General features: G+C 43.7%; 1 long non-coding RNA gene across 1 annotated transcript; it reads left to right on the top strand.

Annotated features, from left to right (window-relative positions):
• The first annotated feature begins 543 nt into the window (after positions 1 to 543).
• Positions 544 to 14,872, top strand: LOC137518961 (uncharacterized). The gene is made up of 8 exons (XR_011020937.1): positions 544 to 585; positions 5,044 to 5,146; positions 6,920 to 7,022; positions 7,346 to 7,443; positions 8,595 to 8,689; positions 11,116 to 11,187; positions 11,749 to 11,775; positions 14,072 to 14,872. It is a non-coding gene; the product is annotated as an uncharacterized lncRNA (long non-coding RNA).
• The last annotated feature ends 4,738 nt before the right edge of the window (positions 14,873 to 19,610 follow it).

Below are 19,610 nucleotides of genomic sequence, written 5' to 3'. Positions count from 1 at the left end.
GCTGCTGCAGTTTCCATTAGTTTAATGTACCTTGCGATTTGCGATCAGAATCAAATCGCAAATCGCAGGCTAGTGGAAAAAGGCCCTTAATGTTAACGATTCAAACGTATGATCACATGCTGGAAATATACGGAAAATTTAAATTGCATGCATTTTGCAATTCACAGTGGAAAAGGGCCTGTAGGAAATAGGACAATTCTTTTCCTGCTCAAAATAACATTTCCTGGAAAAGATGTGCACATCTAATTCTAACATCCATATTTTGCTGCATTTACTACAGCCTTATTACATGCACATGGAATAGCAGATTGTGTGGGGGGAACTTGTAATGCCATTACCTGCCATAGACAGCCTTGGGAATACCTTTCTCTATTTTTAGTTCACTTGTAAATAAATTAAATAAAGCAAATGACTCTCCCCCTATAGGTAGGCATTCCAACCTCCTGCACACTGGACCTGCCAGCAGTAAATATGGCGGAGTGAGTGTGGCGGCGCTCTGGCCGCACTCGGAGCTCTATGATCTCTGCGGATATGAGCCGCAGCACAGGCACACGCTGCTTTCTCTTGCAGCTGGGAGTGGAGGAGGTAGGATGTGAGATGTGTGGCTGCTCAGCAGTGATTTGCTCTCAGTGTGCTGCGCGCTGATTATGCTGCGGGAACACGTGGCAGATGTTATACGAAACAGAATCAAATACAGAAAAAGCAACTGGGGACTTTCGCTTTATCTTCATTTGTGTTTATGTTATTATTATTTTTTTATGTTGTCGAGTCCATTCTAACCTGCTTTTTCTGGTCCAGTTTTGATCGGATGGCGCTGTTTTAGTACTGTTTTTTTTTCTTTTATTTATTTTTAATTGGAGTTCCGGGTAAACACTGGGGTGTTTTTCAGCACTTTGCTGGTTATCAATATTTTTCTATCACCGGCAGTTGCAGGGTTGTGATTTATGCATAAACTGGAAATGCGCTTCATGCTGCATTTTTGAGCAATCTTATTTTCTCATTACCTGAACAAAATGGCAAAGTACAATCGTCATGTTTGAAAAATCTCAGTATTTGAGATTGTAAAGCCTGGGACCCACTTGCAATTACTAGTAGGGGTTTTTGTTGAATGCCTGAAGGGATTTTATTTGTGCTAACAATTTGGAAGATATTAGCAATTTTTACAAAAGGATTCTGGGATAAGTAGGTGATCCTGGGTAGTGTAATTGCTGCAAAATTGCACACAAATTGCTTTGAACAGTAATTCAGAAGTAATTTTTGCAGTGCTTCAATACTTTACATTGGAGCGCAAATATTCCCAAAATGTTGTGTGACTTGTGATTAGCTGCAATCTCACTAGTGTGTTCCCCTCAATTCAATTTGGCAATGAAGTGTTTGGAATTTATTTCAATCCAAAAGTGCTGGAGTGGGTCTCAGCCCATAGTGAATGCTCTTTTATATTGTGGGCTGCTTTTCCTTTTGCAGAGATCCAGTTCAGCTTGTATTAAGGGCCTTTTCACAATTGATGAGCATGAGAAGGGGTGGAGGATGAGCAGGTGGTTTCCTATTGATGGGCAGCACAGTGGTTTAGTGGTTAGCGCTCTCGCCTTGCAGCGCTGGGTCCCCTGGTTCGAATCCCAGCCAGGTCAACATCTGCAAGGAGTTTGTATGTTCTCCCTGTCTGTGTGAGTTTCCTCCAGGCATTCCGGTTTCCTCCCACATCCCAAAAACACATAAGTTAATTGGTATCAAAAATAGAGCACATATTGTGTGCATAGCACACCAATAAACAAAGGAAAAGGAATAAGTTAATTGGTCCTAGACTACAATACATACACTACACAGTATAGACATATGACTATGGTAGGGACTAGATTGTGAGCTCCTCTGAGGGACAGTTAGTGACAAGAAAATATATATATTCTGTACAGTGCTGTGTAATATGTCGGCGCTATATTAGGGCTGCACGGTTTTGCGGTTTAAAACTGAAACCGCGAGTCACATGCAGGCGATCTTCAGATCGTCAGTAGCTTCGTTTTTTGTTTTTTTTTTCAGCGCTCGCTGTGCTTGGCCGCATGGTTTCGCCTACCGCCGCGCCGTCACAAACAGCAGTGCATATTTGTGACTGTTAACGAGCCGGGGGGCGAGTCCAGTCCAGAGGCACACAGCTCCACCAATGGCTAGATAGATGGTATGACATAGGCGGTAGGCAGAGCTGTACAGAGAGTACAGCTCCGCCTACCGCCGCCGTCATACCATCTCTATCCAGTGAGTGGTGGCGCGCTGTGTGCTGCTCTGGACTGGACTCGCCTCCCGCTGCCCGGCTCATTAACATTCAAAAATATGCACTGCTAGTCGTACCTAGTGTTTGCTTGTCTCTCCTCCACCGGACATCTCGGCGATTTACGTGTGAGAGATGCCGGGCAGAGAGACAAGCAGTGGCAGCTAAGGGGAGAAGGAAGCTTCCGTATTGTAGCGGACTCGGTTCCAGCCAGAAGTGGTGGTTGATTGATTGCAAAGCTCAGAAGTTAAAGCTACTGCCTATACTCCTTCTGCTCGCAATTCCCAATATCCGACCACCAGTGGCTATGTATACTACACAAGGGGGGGGGGGGGGGGGCTACCTATACTAAAGGGGGCAGTAGGTCATCTGGCTACCTATACTGGAGAGGGGGGGTCACATGGCTACCTATACTGCCGGAGAGGAGTGCGGTGTGTGTGTGTGGTGATTTGGATACCTATAATGCAGGAAGGTTAGGTGATGTTACCTATAGTGTTGGGGAAGTGTGTGTGTAAGATGGGGGAGGGGGGTTTGGTTGAGATGCTGTTGGTCGGGGCAGCTGGTGATGGTGGGCCTAGGGCGGTAAAAAGTAGAAATCCGGCCCTGGCAATACGCCGCACATTAACTGCGCCCAGCGTCCTCACAGAAGGCCCCACCTGCATGTGCAATTTAGTGCTAAAGCTTGCTTTGAAAAAAAATCGTGAAAAATCGCAAATCATGCAGCCCTAAATAATAATAATAATAATAATAATAATAATAATAATAATATAGCTATGTTGGGAGCCTGGCGCATTACAAGTCTCCCTTGGGCTCTAGCAGAAATAGCTGAGCCTGACTGCGCAGACACAAGCTGCCTGTACAGTAGAGCTGTGTCTGCCGGAGCCGAGAGCTGCTAGTGCACCTGTGCGGGCAGGCAATGTAAACATTTTCCCTCCGTGTTTGTGCCTGCCAGTGCTGGATCTGTCTGGTGGAGGGAGACAAAAGTACCATGAGGATTATGCAAAATGGATCAATTGAATCCCACCAAGTTGGAATTCGATTAAAGTTTTATAATGGGTGAATTTGAATTTTTGTAAACACAGTAACAAATGTTGAAGGTCACTTAAAGTGTACCAGAGATGCTGTTAAAGAAAGATTTGATACTTACCCGGGGCTTCCTCCAGCCCCATGGGCACCGCTGCGTCCCTCTGTTCAGCCACAACTGGCTCAGTTGGGCTCTTCTGCGCATGCACAGAGGTTCCGCGCATGCCCAGAAGACACCGACTGAGCCAGTTACCTGGGCTGATTGTGGCTGAATGGAGGCACACGCGAGGGACTTGGTGCTTATGGGTCTGGAGGAAGCCCCGGGTATGTATCAAATCTTTCTTTAACAGCATCTCGGGTTTCCTTTAAACACAAAACCACGTGAGGATAAGTTCTTATTCTTCGTTCTTGCTTTATGTATCCCTTTAAACGCTAGAACACTGATGCCCAACTTGTATGCCTAGAGGGCCTACAGGTCACTTTACACTTCAGTACTGAAGATTTTTAAAGGGACTCTGAGCAGTGCAGAAACTGGAAAGATGCATACCATTTTGTAGCTCTTTCTCCTCTTTCCAATGACACATAAACCGCCGCCCTACGCCTTTTAATTTTCGTTATTTTTGCGATCGAAATCGCGACAATAGCAAAAACTAAAAGGCATAGGGTGGCGGTTTATATATTGTTGGAAAGAGAAAGAGAGCTTCAAAATGGTATGCATCTTTCCATAGTTTCTGCACTGCTCGGAGTCCCTTTAATAAATCTGATAACCTAAAGCTTCATGCAGCATAAAACTTGGTTGAGGCACCTGCTTTGGGTCTAGTTTAGGGGAGCCAGCAGGAATCCTCATAGGGAACAATTTTCCAATCACAGCAACCTCTTCTGAACAAAGGCTTGTGATTGACTGAATCATGTAGATGAAGTTTACTTCAACCTGTATGAAACCTAGCAGTTAGAGGGTGCTGTCCACTCAGACATTAGTGGAACTTTCCTATGAGGTTTCCTGCTGTGTCCCCTAAACTAGATTATGGCCTAGCTTTCCGGTAGCCGACCTATTGTGAGCTATACTTTTATGACCCTCCCCTGCTCCATTAAAGGATACCTTAGTGCTAATGTAAATTCAAAAAGGACGCCTGTGTGTATGTGGAGCTGTGTGGATCCTTACCGCACCTCCCGTGATTCCTGCTTGTCCTCCATTCATAACACCTTTTTTTTTTTTTTTTTTTTTTTTTTCCCATGGGAGGCTGAATGTGGTGAATTCGCTGTCTGTCAGCTGCCACCATTTTCTGGCTACTGACGAATGGTTGGCAACAGATGGTGGCCAGTCAGATGCCCTTCCTATCGACTTTGATTGGCCCAGCTCCAAGCTGCATGCTTGGGAATACACGGGTCGATTCTGGCACCCGATCGTTTTTGCCCGCTCGATTCTCTAATCTTCCGATTGTTCGTGTTTTTTTTTTTTTTTTTTCTTTTTTTTCAATTCACTTCAATAGCGAAACTATTGAACGGTGATAGAACGTGTCGGAAATGATCTCTCTAACCATCTTATCAGCTCAGAATCGACCTGTGTATTCCCAGCATGAGACTCCTTTTCAATTATCTGCATTTTGATCCAATTTTGGGGTCTTCTGTGTACTGTATTTAATGTGCATTTTTTGCATTTGTATGCACTGCAATTTTTCCAGACATACTAATTAAGTATTAATAGTCTGAGAGAAATATTGCCTGTCACTAATTTCATGCACTGTTTTCTCCATTGATAGGAAGACTGGTAAAGTCATAAATCTGATTGGAATGAAGAATGGATCCTCTTGAGCTTGGCGATTGTTCTACCAGTTTCATAGGCTTCAGCCCGGCACAGTGCAGGTGAGTACTTGCTGACTGGTGTCTGCATAATATTGGCACGGTGATGATTTTATATATGCCGTTTACCCATCATATTAATGATGTGCTGACATTCCTGAAAAATCTGATGTGCCGTATTTGTTTATACTTGGTGAATGCCATGCAGATGTCTGTCGCTTGAACTGATCATTTATGATTTTGTTAGTGGTGTAACATCTGTGTAGGTGTCTGTAGCTTCAGTTAAATTTGCACTGAGGCTATAATTTAAGGCTGTAGTTCAGATGTATAAACTTGGACAGGATCCAACAGTTCCTTATTACTAGAGAAGTGGGAGATTCTTCTTTGTGGCCAGCACAGCGACTACAGTTTGGATGTTCCTTCCTGCTCAGTGCAACTGATGCGACTTCGCACAAACTCAAAATTTACACGCAATTTAAAAAGTGTGAACAGAGCTTTCCTCAGAATTGCAATACTTGCGCTCCTTGCATTTACAGGGGTCTGCTTGGGAAACTGTACTTAATATTAGGGCCTTTTATGAATGTGATAACTTTTGGATTGATTGGAGATGGTAGTTTCCCAAGCAGTGCTGCATCTACAGCAAAAACTCCATATGAAGCTCTGATCAATATCTTCTGCTTAGTAATGTGTGGACATTAATCACAGCTGACATGGAACAGCCTAAACGATGATAAACTGTTCTCTCAGACATCCAGGTGGTCAGGGATAATGTGAAGGTGACCCTGACCCCATCACATCATGCCACTGGGTCCCATCTGCAACCATCAAATTGGCCAAACACGTCCCAGACACTGACACTGCAGTGTGTGGTGACCTTGAATCGATACAAACCCTCCTGTGTGATTTCCCCCATTAGGACACTCATGGCAATGGTTACTTTGTGACCATAGCTCATATATCATGTTTGCCATGGTCAATAAAACTTTATGTAGCTACTAATTGTAGATGTTACAATATATATCCCCATCATTATGGATTTTTTTGTATTTGTTAGTTTATTTTGTAGCTCGTTAGTCTGACAGCAATTTATTTGGGTGCTTTTACACAGAATTTTTTTTTTTTTTTACATATCATTGTTGACAGTTATGACTACATGAACAAACCAAGGCATTCTGGATAACTGGTATATTGCACAGCTTGATGAATAATAATAAATATGGAGAGATAAAAAAATACAGCAAATGCAAAGATGCAGGATCTACCCAGAAAATGTGTATTTCGGGTGGGGGTGGAAGGAGCATCTAAGATGAAGCAGTGTGTGCTTTGTGCATGGGTGATTTGAAAGCAGTGATGGTCAAAAACCCAGTTACACAGCCTTGCTCCATTTTTTTATGCTTTCCAAATGGATACACATTAGTAAGGTTGGAGTCCACTTTGGGGGGAGTGGTATGTGACAAACCTTGTATGAGGATTTGGAAGAGATCATTAGCAGGGCATGTCTTGTGTGGGTTCAAAGGTATCTGGAAATTAGTGATATAGAAACGAGATTAGATTGAGTTGTCTCCCTCAAAACAATTCTGTCTGTTACTACCGTACCACATTCTAAATTTTTTTTTTTTGAGTGGGAAGATCAATTGACCAACAATTTGTTTTCAATCTGTGAGGATTCTAACCAAAACTCCATGCAGGTCTATATAGTGTTCTGGCTGAGATTTGATTCTGGAAAGCCAGTGCTGTCATTGAAGAATACAGTTGGCTAAATGACTTATTATGACTTATTAACAATCCGACATATTGCCTGTCACTGATTTCATGTTCTATTTTCTTTATTGATAGTAAGACCGGTGAAGTCATAAATCTAATTGGTTCCAGAATGAATCCTCTTCAGCTTGGAGATTGTCCTCTGCCCCTCCAAATGCTTCAGCCCGGCACAGTGCAGGTGAGTACTTGCTGAATGGTGTCTGCATAATATTGGCACGATGATGATTTCTTTTATGCCGTTTACCCATCATATTAATGATGTGCTGACATTCCTGAAAAGCCTGATGTGCCGTATTTGTTGTGATTTCTTGGTGAAAGCCATGCAGACGTCACCTGAACTGATCAATCATGATTTTTAGTGGCGTAACATCTGCACGGGTGTCTGTTGCTTCAGTTACACCTCCACTGAGGCTAAAGTCCTGTTTTTTTTTTTTTTTTTTTTGGTATGATGCCATAGATAATTTTGTACATTGCACGACTTTTACTTTTTTTTTTTTTCAGGAGGAAGACGGGTAAAGTCATCTGAATGCAGAATGTAATCCTCTTCAGCTTGGCGCTTGTTCTACCCCTTTCAATGGCTTCAGCCCGGCACAGTGCAGGTGAGTACCAGTACGCGCTGACTGGTGTCTGCATAATATTGGCACAATGATGATTTTCTCTTATGCCGTTTACCCATCATATTAATGATGTGCTGACATTTTTAAAAAATCTGATGTGCCGTATTTGTTGTGATTTCTTGGTGCAAACCATGCACAGACATGATTGGTCACTCAAACTGATCATTTATGAATTTGAGGTAGTGGGAGTGTATAGGAGCTGTAGCTGTTGTTACTCCTGCATTGTTCAGAGATATGAGCCTGGGTGTCCAGATGTTGCTGCCTTTCTCAGGGCCACACCTCCTACATAGACTTCCATTGGAGGAAGGGGATAAAGGGAACCAAGCAATGATTATATAATTTTTAACTTCCCCTCCCCCCCAAGGGAGGTTCTAAACTGACTCTGCTGTTGGATAGAGCACCCTTACCTGCAGGGTAAACTGAGGTCTGCAAAGCCAACATGGCGACAAGGGGACCAGAGGAGCAGCACCCTGTAGGTAAAAAATGCTGCTTCCCCAACCCCCCAGTGGCAGCTTAGAACCTCCCTTGTGGAGTAGTTTAAAGTGAACCTAAATTATAGTGAATAAAGTTTCTTACCTGGGGCTTTTACCAGCCCCTCGCAGCCATCCTGTGCCTGCGCCATGCTCGTACGCATTCATGTCGGTGAGAACGTCCTGCGCAGTACGAGGTTAGCAGGACACTCTTGCTGAGTGAGCACATAAGGATGCGCACAGAATCAAAACAATGCGGCGGCAGGGGAACAAAGGATCGTTGAAGACTGGCGTGGCTGTGGGGGGAGGGGGGGGGTTGGGGGCGGGTACTTGTAGAAGCTCCCGGACAGTTAATTTTTTTTTTTTTGGGTGCTCCTCTTTAAGACCCATGCTTTGGAGTGGAGTGCCCATATCATCTGCAATGCTTTCGAAAATGTAATGTCACAGCCATTCAGAATCCTGCAGTAGTTCTCTCAGAAGTAGTTTGTAGCATTGAATAGAATAGTAAGCCATAGACATGCATACTCCAACTTACATACACTTATGTGAGTTTGGAGCTGAGATGGTTCAGTAACTAGCTAAAATGGATTTAGTTCCCCTGAGACTAAAGTGCAGAATTTAAAGCTGAAGTTTTGACACCTCTTGCTTGTGTAACTTTTTCAGGAAGACTGATACAGTCATCTGATTGGATGCGGATTGAATCCTCTTCAGCTTGGAAATTGTTCTGCACCCTTCATGGGCTTCAGCCCACAGTGCAGGTGAGTACTTGCTGCCTGGTGTCTGCATAATATTGGCACGATGATGATTATCTTTTATGCCGTTTACCCATCATATTAATGATGTGCTGACATTTCTAGAAAATCTGATGTGCCGTATTTTTGTCCGAGCCATGCAGATGTCTGATGTATCATGTGTCACCTGAAAGGATCATTTACAGTTTTGAGTTAGTGGCGTAAAATCTGCGCAGCTGTCTGTAGCTTTAGTTACACATGCACTGAGGCTATAGTGCTGAATTTAAAGCTATAGTTCAGACCCCCACTTTTTTTAATTTTAATTTTTTTTTATTTTATTGCAAATTGTATATCTTTCTAGCAGAATCAGAGTTCCTTCTTGCCAGAGAAGTGGGAGATTTTTCCCCAGATCACCTCCTGCTGCTGCATGATTAACTTTGTGGCCAGCAATTAGTTTGACAGTTCCTTCCTGCTCAGTGCGTTTAAAGCGGATCCAAGATGAAAAACTTTATACTATAACAAGTAACTTGTCTATATATCAGCTTCAACAATTTGATTTATTCCTGTGATAGGAGGGCAGCCATATTCTGTTTGTCACAGGCTGAGGGATGGAGATGCTATCAGCTTGCCTGTGTGTAATGTGGCAAATTCAGTCCCCTCTCCTCCTCCCCTCTGCCTCTGAAATCTCTGGCTAGTAACCTCCTTCTCAGACTGAGCTCCCATAAGCCTTTGCTACAGTGCCTTGGAACTCTGAAAAAGCTGAGGGCGAGGCTTGTTTAGTTTATATGGAATTGGAGTATTTAAACAAAACAAAAGTATTTGGCTTGAGGATTGCCCTATAAACTATAGGAAAGAAACACAATTATGCAATGCGTAAAAGTTTATCTCTGATCCACTTTAACCCTTCTAACAACCACCCCAGCTTCTCTATAAAAGCCATGTGTACTTATTGCCCTACGTGCATTAAAAATTATTTTTGATCTTTAACTTGTTTTATTAAAAACACTAGGGAGTGGCCGGGTAGCTGGGATATGTGGCACAGGGGATTGTAGTACAGCTTTCCAAAGGTTATCTTCAAAGATTGATTCCTTGGTGCCCAGATGCTGCCACCTTTCTCCAGGTCACAACTCCTTCATAGACTTCCATTGGAGGGTGATGGGCTGTCAGTCATGCTTCATCCCACATCCCAGGATGCTCTTTGGGAGGGGAGGACAAGTGGCTCCAGAAGACTTCTTTCTATTGCCAACATCTAGGGTGTTTTTCCTTGGGGGGGATTACAGTACGTTAACAATTCAACATCAGGTTAGTTGGCTTTAAAGTGGACCAGAGCTGGAGAACAAGGAATCGTACCTGCCCAGGGCTTTCTCCAGCCCTATAAGCACGTCTGGGTCCCTCACTGGTCTGCCATTCAGCCGCGATCAGCCCCGGTAACTGGTTCAGTCTTGTCAGTTGGGGGATTCTGCGCATGCGCAGAAGATCCCGACTGAGCCAGTTACTGGGGATAAACAGCGGACTGGCAAGGGACTCAGACGTACTTATGGGGCTGGAGGAAGCCCCGGGTAAGTATCAATTCTTTCTTCTCCAGCTCTGGTTTCCTTTAATAGCTATGCCCACCTCTCATAGTGGACAGTGGAAGCGAGGGAAAGTGGCAGCATGCACAAATATTTCTCAATGCAATGATCATACTGGGTACTCCCAACCCCATCAGCAACACCTACTTAGTCTTATGTGACACTAGTGAGGGTTCAAGATTTCTAGCCTGACTGTTAAATTGGGCATATGTTTCTTTTGATAAAAAGAGGCTGATTCATGTCCAACTTGAGGTTTCATCTGCAGAATTACAGGGTCTTCAAACAGTTTTTTTCTTAAAAGGAACTTCATGTGAGAGGGATATGGAGGCTGACATTTCCTTTCAAACCATGCAAGTTGCCTGGCTGCACTGCTGATCCTATGTCAGTAATACTTTTAGCCATGGACTGTGAAAAAGCATGCAGCAGATCAGGTGTTTCTGAATCCTGACTGGATTACAGTTGTAGGCCTACTTGAAATTGGGTGTTTTTTTTGCTTGTTTTTATTATTGTAGTGGTTGAAGAATTCAGGCCTCCAAATCACTTCCTCTGCAGTCTTGACTGTAGCATAACTCTCTCACGGATGAGTGATTAGACCTAACTAAAGCTTGTACACTCCTTTGACTAAAGACGGTTGAGGCAGTCTATCACTACCACCTCAGCCGATAACCAGCTCTGTACAAAGGCTCGTGACCCCCAACTTGCAAGCAATCTTCCAGGCAGATCAACTCTCCTTTAGCAACGGCCGATACCTTTGTGCACGCCGCTTTGGCAACTTTATTTTATTTTTGAATGTTACAGCCCTCTTTTAAGATTAGGACTAAAGATACAATTGCTTATCTCCTCAGGTTTTATGTTCAGGTCTTTCTTTTTGGTATTTTCCAGTTAAAGCTGTCTGATGTGTAAGGAGCTTGTTGAGAACATGACCTGATTGACTGGCCTGGGGCACCATATGAGGTAAGCAGCTGGTAATGGTAGATGTCACTTCGCTGACATCTTTAAGGGCCTTAAAATATTATAGCGTGGAAGTTCAGAATAGAGGGAAAATATGGAAATGTTCCACCATAGGGAATTGACTGTTTAATAAAAGTGTAATGGCACACTAGTACTTAGCAGAAATCTTCCTAACCAAGCTGTGGGAGATGGGATTCAACAAACTATCTTTATTTTCCAAGTTTATCTGTAAAGTATCCCCCTCACCTCAGGTTCACTTTAAAAGGAAATATGGCAGAATTCATATCCCTCTCAGGCCAGATGTCCTTTAATCAGTCCTAGTGGTTAATTTTTTTTATTTTTATTTTTTTGTTTTTATCAGTTACAAGAAAGCAGTTTTGTCTTCCTCAGTATTTAGTTGCAGACCTTTTCATCCTTTGCACAATGATGATTTTAATTTTGCCGTTTACCCATCAGAGTGATGGTGGTGAAAAAAATGTTAATCTGATTGCATTCACCATAGTTTATCATAGCTCTCCAGATAAGTTACTTTTTATTTACAGCTTGATATGTCTGTCTTTGCAGGATGTGATGGACTGCACAGAGGATCAGGTATGTAATGTACATCGGTTCCTGGTCTAGAAGTCCATTTTGGACCAGTTGAATAAAATGCAAATTTTTCCATCTTGAATGTAAATTTAAAGGGAAGGTCCAAGCAAAATAAAAAAATGAGTTTCACTTACCTGGGGCTTCTACCAGCCCCATGCAGCCATCCTGTGCCCTCGTAGTCACTCACTGCTGCTCCAGTCCCCTGAGGTCGGCGGGCTGCATTGCGTACATTTTTACGCATTCCCGCTAGTGCAGGAACATTAACACACACATTTTTACGCATTACAGGTTCAATGCGTACAAATTTACGCAGCAAACCAGTAATGCGTAAAAATGTACATGTTAATATTCCTGCACTAGCGGGAATGCGTAAAAATGTACGCAATGCGGCCCGCCGACCTCTGAGGTCGGCAAGCTGCCAGCGGGGGACTGGAGCAGCAGTGAGTGAGAGGGCACAGGATGGCTGCATGGGGCTGGTAGAAGCCCCAGGTAAGTGAAACTCTTTTTTTTATTTTGCTTGAACCTTCCCTTTAATGCTAACTGCATGAAGCTTTAAATTGGGGTAGTTCATTGCTGAGATGATCCACCAGGCCATGTGACTCAACCACACACCAAGGAGATCAGAGGACATGCTAGATTCTTGGCGGAGATGGCCCTGACTGGCTGCCTTGGTGTACAAGGCTCTACCTAGATTTGACCCAATTCAAAGTTGCATGTAGTTTGGGACAGATGCAATAAAGCTGCCATGCATAGGGGGCACACAGGAATGTTACCATTACTGCTGGTGAAGTGCGGCCCGTTGTCCCAGTAGCGCGATGGGTGGAGTTACACCGCATTACTTTAGTAATCAGTTTATTGTCTAGCCCTTAATATCTAACTGTTCTCTACTGGTGAGCACTAATTTGACAGAACCCACATGTGTTAACTTGGCCTAAAATAGTGGAATGGACCAAATATTTACACTATTTGATTTTGCTGCAAAGATGCCATGCTTGCCTTACAGGAATTCAGTTCATATTCTGACTCCATGATTATTTTCTTGCCGTTTACCCATCTGAATGGTAAATGCTGATGCTTTAAATATCTGAGGAGTCTATATTCTCAAAGCCACTCTGGGCAAAAACTAAAATCTTTCAGCAGACAGTACGCCTGTATATAATGTAAAGTATATTTGTGGTATAGTTTGTAATCCAGCAGCAAAATTTGGACACCTTACATGGGTTTCTGGTCTTTTACCTGAATGTTTGAACCAAGCGACTCATGTTGCCAGTTAGCATTTTGCACTACTCACAGATCCTTCAGTGACTGGAAATAATGAGTAAAGCCTCATCCTATTTGCTCTTTTCAACTCTTGATGCAGAAACCCTCCTTGTTGTGCTATTGAGTTGATTTTTGGCTCATAACGTTCCACTTTATTTGCATTTTTACACTCCATTCATTATTCAGTGACTGGAAATGTGAGTTGTAAGCTTTGAATTTTCTGCCCATCTTGCCTGTATGTCTGAAGCAGGTAACACAGGTGAAAAAAGCTGTCTGTAACACTTGCTGCTGGATTACTATTGCCAATATGGGTATAATTTATATGTGGAAGTACTGTCTTCTGTAGGACTTCAGTTTTTTGCCTCTTTAAAGTAAATGGGAACTGATAAAAAAATAAACCAGATGCTTACCTATGGAGAGCGAAGGCTCCGGATCCTATAAAGCATTTGCGCTCCCCTCGGTCCCCATTCTAGCGCTGGCTCCTTGGTAGCAGTATTCGACCAATTTGGTCAGATACTGCTGTCTGCCATGGGCCGCTCCTTACTGTGCCTGCACAGTATGGAGCCTCCTGTCCTCAGGACTCTGCTCCCGAAGACTTCCGAAGCCCTTTGCTGCAGGGGTTAAAAAAGGCTATTGAGTGCTTAATGGAGGGGATCTGGAGAGGAGCGGAAAGGCTCTGCAGTGTTCCCCAATCCTGTCCTCAAGGCCCAACAGTACATGTTTTGCAGGAAACCACACACAATCACAGGTGGAGTAATTAGTGTTGCAGCAGAGCTGATTAACTACCTCTGTGGATTTCTACAAAACCTGCACTGTTGGTGGGCCTTGACAGGGTTGGGGAACAATGCTCTATAGGACCCAGAGCCTTCCCTCTCCTAAGGCAATTATCTGGTTTTTAATTTTCTTTAATCCTTTCAATTTAATTTAAAATGGAATTCCGGACAATACAGATATGCCTACTTCACACCTACCTTGAGTGAACTGTATATAGGTCTTGAAATGCTCTGTAGTTTGACACTTACACTGTTTTTCTTTTCAGATAAAGTGGATCCTATTGCATGGACTGCATAATGCGGGAGTGGCATAGTGGACCCTATTCTGACCTGGAGGGTCCATCTTAAAAGGATACTAATTGCATTTTGTATATGTTCTCATGTTTGCTCAGGTTTCCATCAGATGCTCCAGTTTCCAAGCAATGTACAATTCCATCATGTGTGACTGCCGGCCTTGTGCCCGCGCAGTGACTAGCTATGTGGCCAGTCACGCTTTTATTAGCAAATGAAGTTCATTCTGGTGATTTACCTTCTGATCCTAATTTAGTGCAGGGAATCTCCTTTTTCAGAATCGATAGTCTGACGTCTTAGGATTCTTTACTTGATCAGTAATTCACTGTGAACCTATAGGATGCTAATGGCAACTCCTGTAGTTCTGTTAGGACAGAAGCTGTTTAAATATTTAGAGTGATCCTGTAGTGTATCAATGCATGTGACTAAGATGTTATACTCCTGAAATAGTGTTTCATTTTACCACATATGGTACCGCAAAAATGGATTGGAAAAAGGGTACAGCTCTGTACCATGCTCAGCTTGGTTTATACTTGTCTGGCTTTTATTTTAAATCAAATCACAGGGTCTATTCTTGTGGAAATCGAAGCCTGGGTGGGCATTGGGTAGAACTTAATTTGTCATTAGTATAACTGTCCATCTGTAGGTGTCAAATTGTGAGCTCCTTTTGAGAGCAGGGGCTGATGCCTGTTATGTGTGCTATATAAAGAACTGTAGTAAATATGATTAAAATGCTGTGGTTATCTGGAAATTTTAAAATAAACTTTACACATTTATTGGTGTCTTAATCTTTTGTGTAGGCGAGTCTTAATTCGCCTAACTTTCTCTTCAGTATGGTCCTACTCAAATGTAATTTGCAATAAAGACAAACTCTTATATAGCGCTTTTCTCCTGACGGACTCAAAGCTCCAGAGCTGCAGCCACTAGGATGCGCTCTATAGGCAGTAGCAGTGTTAGGGAGACTTGCCTAAGGTCTCCTGCTGAATAGGTGCTGGCTTACTGAACAGGCAGAGCCAAGATTCAAACCCTGGTCTCCCGTGTCAGAGGCAGAGCCCTTAACCTTTACACTATCCAGCCACTATCCTCCCACAATAGTGAGCTTATTTCAGGCAGAACCCATCCATTCTGTTGTATGTTTCTGGGAATATGGCTGAAAGCTGGCTCAGCAAATGCTACATTTGATTGGTCCAGTGCCAAGCTGCATAAAGGTGGCCATATGCTGACAGATGATCAGAAGACTCTACCCAGAGAAGGATCCCTCTGATAGAAATCTGATCCATAGAGCAGTATAATGCTGGGGATACACGGGTCGACCGGCGGCTCGATTAGCTGCCGGATCGACCCCAGCTGCGTCCCCCGCTCGTCCGCGTGGATCGATTACCGCTCGCCCCCGCCGGCACTTCCTTATCAGCGCTCGATTCCCTGCCATTGTCCGCAGGCGGGAATCGAGCGGGCGGGGGTCGAGCGGCTTGATCGGGCCAGCTGAATTATCAGCTGGTCGATACATGGTACAGAAACTTACCGTGTATCCCCAGCATTACTGTCACACACTGCAAATATATTTCACAATCTATGGAGCCACTACTACGCAGGGGTGAATGGCAGGTCTTCTATACCTCTTATCTAGTGCTTTTCCCCTGGGGCCCTTGCAGACTGAACATGCTTCTACGTCTTGTCCTCATCCCTGCTGGTCATATGTTCCTGTCCCCCCAACTTTTATTGCTTAAGAGGAAATAAATGACTGCCCCATATACCTCAACTTCAGGTTTCCTTTAAGGTTTTCCCAGTGCCCACTACCTCATTTTTGATTGATTTTCAGTGTGGCATTAAATCAGAGGCACAGGGATTTATCTTATTTCCCCTTTTACCTCACTAAGCTCAAAAGGGCAGGTGCTCTCCTTGTGTAAACTAGTGCTACTATGAAAGATGGGCACAATCTTCCAGTTTTTTTTTTTTTTTTTTTTTTTTTACTGAAATGTTAAATGGTTTACTCTTTGAAGAGCAGGCACACAAATCGAGTTTTTAGTGGGGTTTACTTGGAGCTGGTTTCCTTGAGATGCACACTATTGTACGGACTAGGCAGTGGTTTTCCTGTCCGGTTCCGACGCGTGGAAATGTGTATCTATACAGTGGAAACAGGCCCTTATGCAGAGCACTGTCATCATGGAGTTTTGTACAGAGTTCTTTACAGCAATGTTCCCCCAACCCTGTCCTCAAGGCCCACCAACAGTGCGTTTTGTGGAACTCCACACAGGTAATCGGCTGTGATTGTGTGTGGGGGTTTCTGCAAAACTTGTACTGTTGGGGAGCTCTGCTTTAAAGGATACCTTCGTCCTCACTAAATTCTCAAATTGATGCCCTGAGTGTGTGGGGGAGTGCACATAGGCATGGAACTGAAATGGGGTTTGGCCAAAGTGAAAATATAGGATGCTAATGCACAACTTCTAGCATTTAAAAGGAAAATTTCAGGTAGTGCTAAATAAAACCATTCCTTAATGTTGTAAAATCTATTTGCAATAAACTGTTAGACTCTGAAGTCTCTAAAAAAAAAAATAAAAAAAAAAAATTCATGTTTATTTTGTTACCCCTAACTAAACCGCAGCAGTACGCTATCTAAATCCCCCCTCCAACTCCCCGGGGGCAATCCGGGCAGAGCTTCTGTGTGAGGCAGGGCTATGAACTGCAGCCCTGCCTCACTCATCTGTCAGCAGTGGATCGCCGCCTCTCCCCCGCCCCTCTGTCTTCCTTCGCTTCGGGGGAGAGGTGGAGATCTGCTGTTGACAGACGCGTGTGAGGCAGGGCTGCAGCTCATAGCCCTGCCTCACATGGAAGACTAGAGGCAGCAAAATCCACGACCAAGAAAGTCGTGGATTTTGCTAGGGGGAGTTTGGGGGGGGGGGGGATTTGGATAGCGTACTGTGGTGGGGGTGTGGTGGTTTAGTTAGGGATAACATTAAACACGTATAAAAAAACAATTTTATTTCAGAGTCTCTTTACACAGAATTATGTGCATAATAATTTACACATGAGCAGAGCATAATGCAACACAGTCAATGAAGGTCTATAAGCAAGGAAAGGGTTTGGTATCACTAGGCTGGTAGACACATGTTTTGCAAAATGTACTCACCACTCATTTGGCACCACCGCTCTGGTCAACTGCAGTGGGGAAGTGCCAATATAAACAGATCTGAGCCCTAGCCTAAGCATCAGGCTATAACAGGAAAATGGGAATCCACTGTCCCTGGGGAGGATTCACATTGGTTCAGTGGTGGACCAATGGTAATACTCTGGTGCTTATAATCTAATAAGAACTGATACTATTGCAGAGGCTTGGATCCGTTTGTACCCTGCAGTGGACTGAGGAGTGAGTGACGGCGACAGTACTGGACAGTGGCAGGTGAAGTGCATGGGTAGTGATGTGAGTGGGTCACATGCACAATGGCAGGGATTGCGAATATACACTCGCCTAAAGGATTATTAGTAACACCATACTAATACGGTGTTTGACCCCCTTTCACCTTCAGAGCTACTTTAATTCATTGTGGTATTGATTCAACAAGGTGCTGAAAGCATTCTTTAGAAATGTTTGCCCATATTGATAGGATATAATCTTGCAGTTGATGGAGATTTGTGGGATGCACATCCAGGGCACAAAGCTCCCATTTCATCACATCCAAAAGATGCTCTATTGGGTTGAGATCGGGTGACTGTGGGGGCCATTATAGTACAGTGAACTCATTGTCATGTTCAAGAAACTAATTTGAAATTTATTTGAGCTTTGTGACATGGTGCATTATCCTGCTTGAAGTAGCCATCACAGGATGGGTACATGGTGGTTATGAAGGGATGGACATGGTCATAAACAATGTTCAGGTAGCATTTAAATTGATTGCCCAATTGGCACTAAGGGGCCTAAAGTGTGCCAAGAAAACATCCCCCACACCATTACACCACCAGCCTGCACAGTGGGAACAAGGCATGATGGATCCATGTTCTCATTCTGTTTACACCAAATTCTGACTATCGAGACTCATTAGACTGGACAACATTTTTCCAGTCTTCAACTGTCCAATTTTTGGTGAGCTCGTGCAAATTGTAGCCTCCCCCCCCTCTATTTTGTAGTGGAGATGAGTGGTACCCAGTGGGTCTTCTGCTTTTTTTAGCCCATCTGCCTCAAGGTTGTGCATGTTGTGGTTTCACAAATGCTTTGCTGAATACCTTGGTTGTAACAAATGGTTATTTCAGTCAATGTTGCTCTTCTATCAGCTTGAATCAGTTGGCCCATTCACCTCTGACCTCTAGCATCAACAAGGCAGTTTCATCCACAGGACTACAGCATACTGGGTGTTTTTCCCTTTTCACACCATTTTTTTGTAAGCGTACGAGAGGTATTAGTGCAGGATACAGCCGGTATATGGCTGATCCTGCTGTTGCACAAGTTCCCGGCCGTGTTAAATACTATTTCCCCCTCCAGGCCGCCATGGATGGTGGGGAATGAAATAATTCGGCTTCCTGCAATTGCGTGCTGCTATTGCTGTAATTCCTATTATGGCCTATGGTGGCACCAGCTGTGCCCAAGTCTCCTGCGCTGGATTAAGGGCTGGTGCATACGCTTGCAGGGGAAAACCGCATGGCTAATGAAAGTGATTGGAATGGAGCACACCAGAGCGGTTTGTTTTTTCCACAAACGCAAACTCGGGGGCTGCAGCATTATTTAGATTTCTGAGGTGTTTCTACCTCAATATTAAAGTATAGGAAAGTAGAAAACCGCTCTGAAAAAAACCGTTAGATCAGAGCTGGTTTTCCAGGCATTTTGTAACAGAAGCTGTTCAGTAACAGCTGTACCGTAACAATATTTTAAATCTGCTACAGGAAAAACGCTCAAATGCTAGGCATGTTTAGAAAACCTCTAAACATGCCTAGAATCGCTCTGAAATCTGCTTCAAAAACCTCTAGCGTTTTGCGGATCTGCTAGAGGTTTTTGGTGTGCGCTTTGTAAACCCTAGAAATGGTTGTGCGTGAAAATCCCAGTAACTGATCAGATTGTCAAATACTCAGACCGGCCCCTCTGGCACCAACAACCATGCCACGCTCAAAATTGCTTAAAGAGAAACTCCGACCAAGAATTGAACTTTATCCCAATCAGTAGCTGATACCCCCTTTTACATGAGAAATCTATTCCTTTTCACAAACAGACAAGCGGGGAGGTGCTGTATGACTGATATTGTGGTGAAACCCCTCACACAAGAAAAGTTCGAACTTTTGGCAGTTTCCTGTCTGTGAACCTTGTTGTATTGTGGGAAATAGCTGTTTACAGCTGTTTCCAACTGCCAAAAACCATGCAGCAGCTACATCACCTGCCAACAGTTCATCAAAGCAACATTTAATCCTCCACGCATGTAAACACTGACAGATGAGGGACTGGGAGGCTAATCCATTTGTTAGGGATGGGTTTTTTTTTTCATTTCACAAACCACTCCTGCCTACCAGTTTTGAGTGGTGTAATCCATTGGT

Source organism: Hyperolius riggenbachi, chromosome 5, assembly GCF_040937935.1.
Source record: "Hyperolius riggenbachi isolate aHypRig1 chromosome 5, aHypRig1.pri, whole genome shotgun sequence".
Taxonomy (NCBI): Eukaryota; Metazoa; Chordata; class Amphibia; order Anura; family Hyperoliidae; genus Hyperolius; species Hyperolius riggenbachi.
The sequence above is the reverse complement of the archived record's forward strand: the minus strand, read 5'-3'. Positions and strand labels throughout refer to the sequence as shown.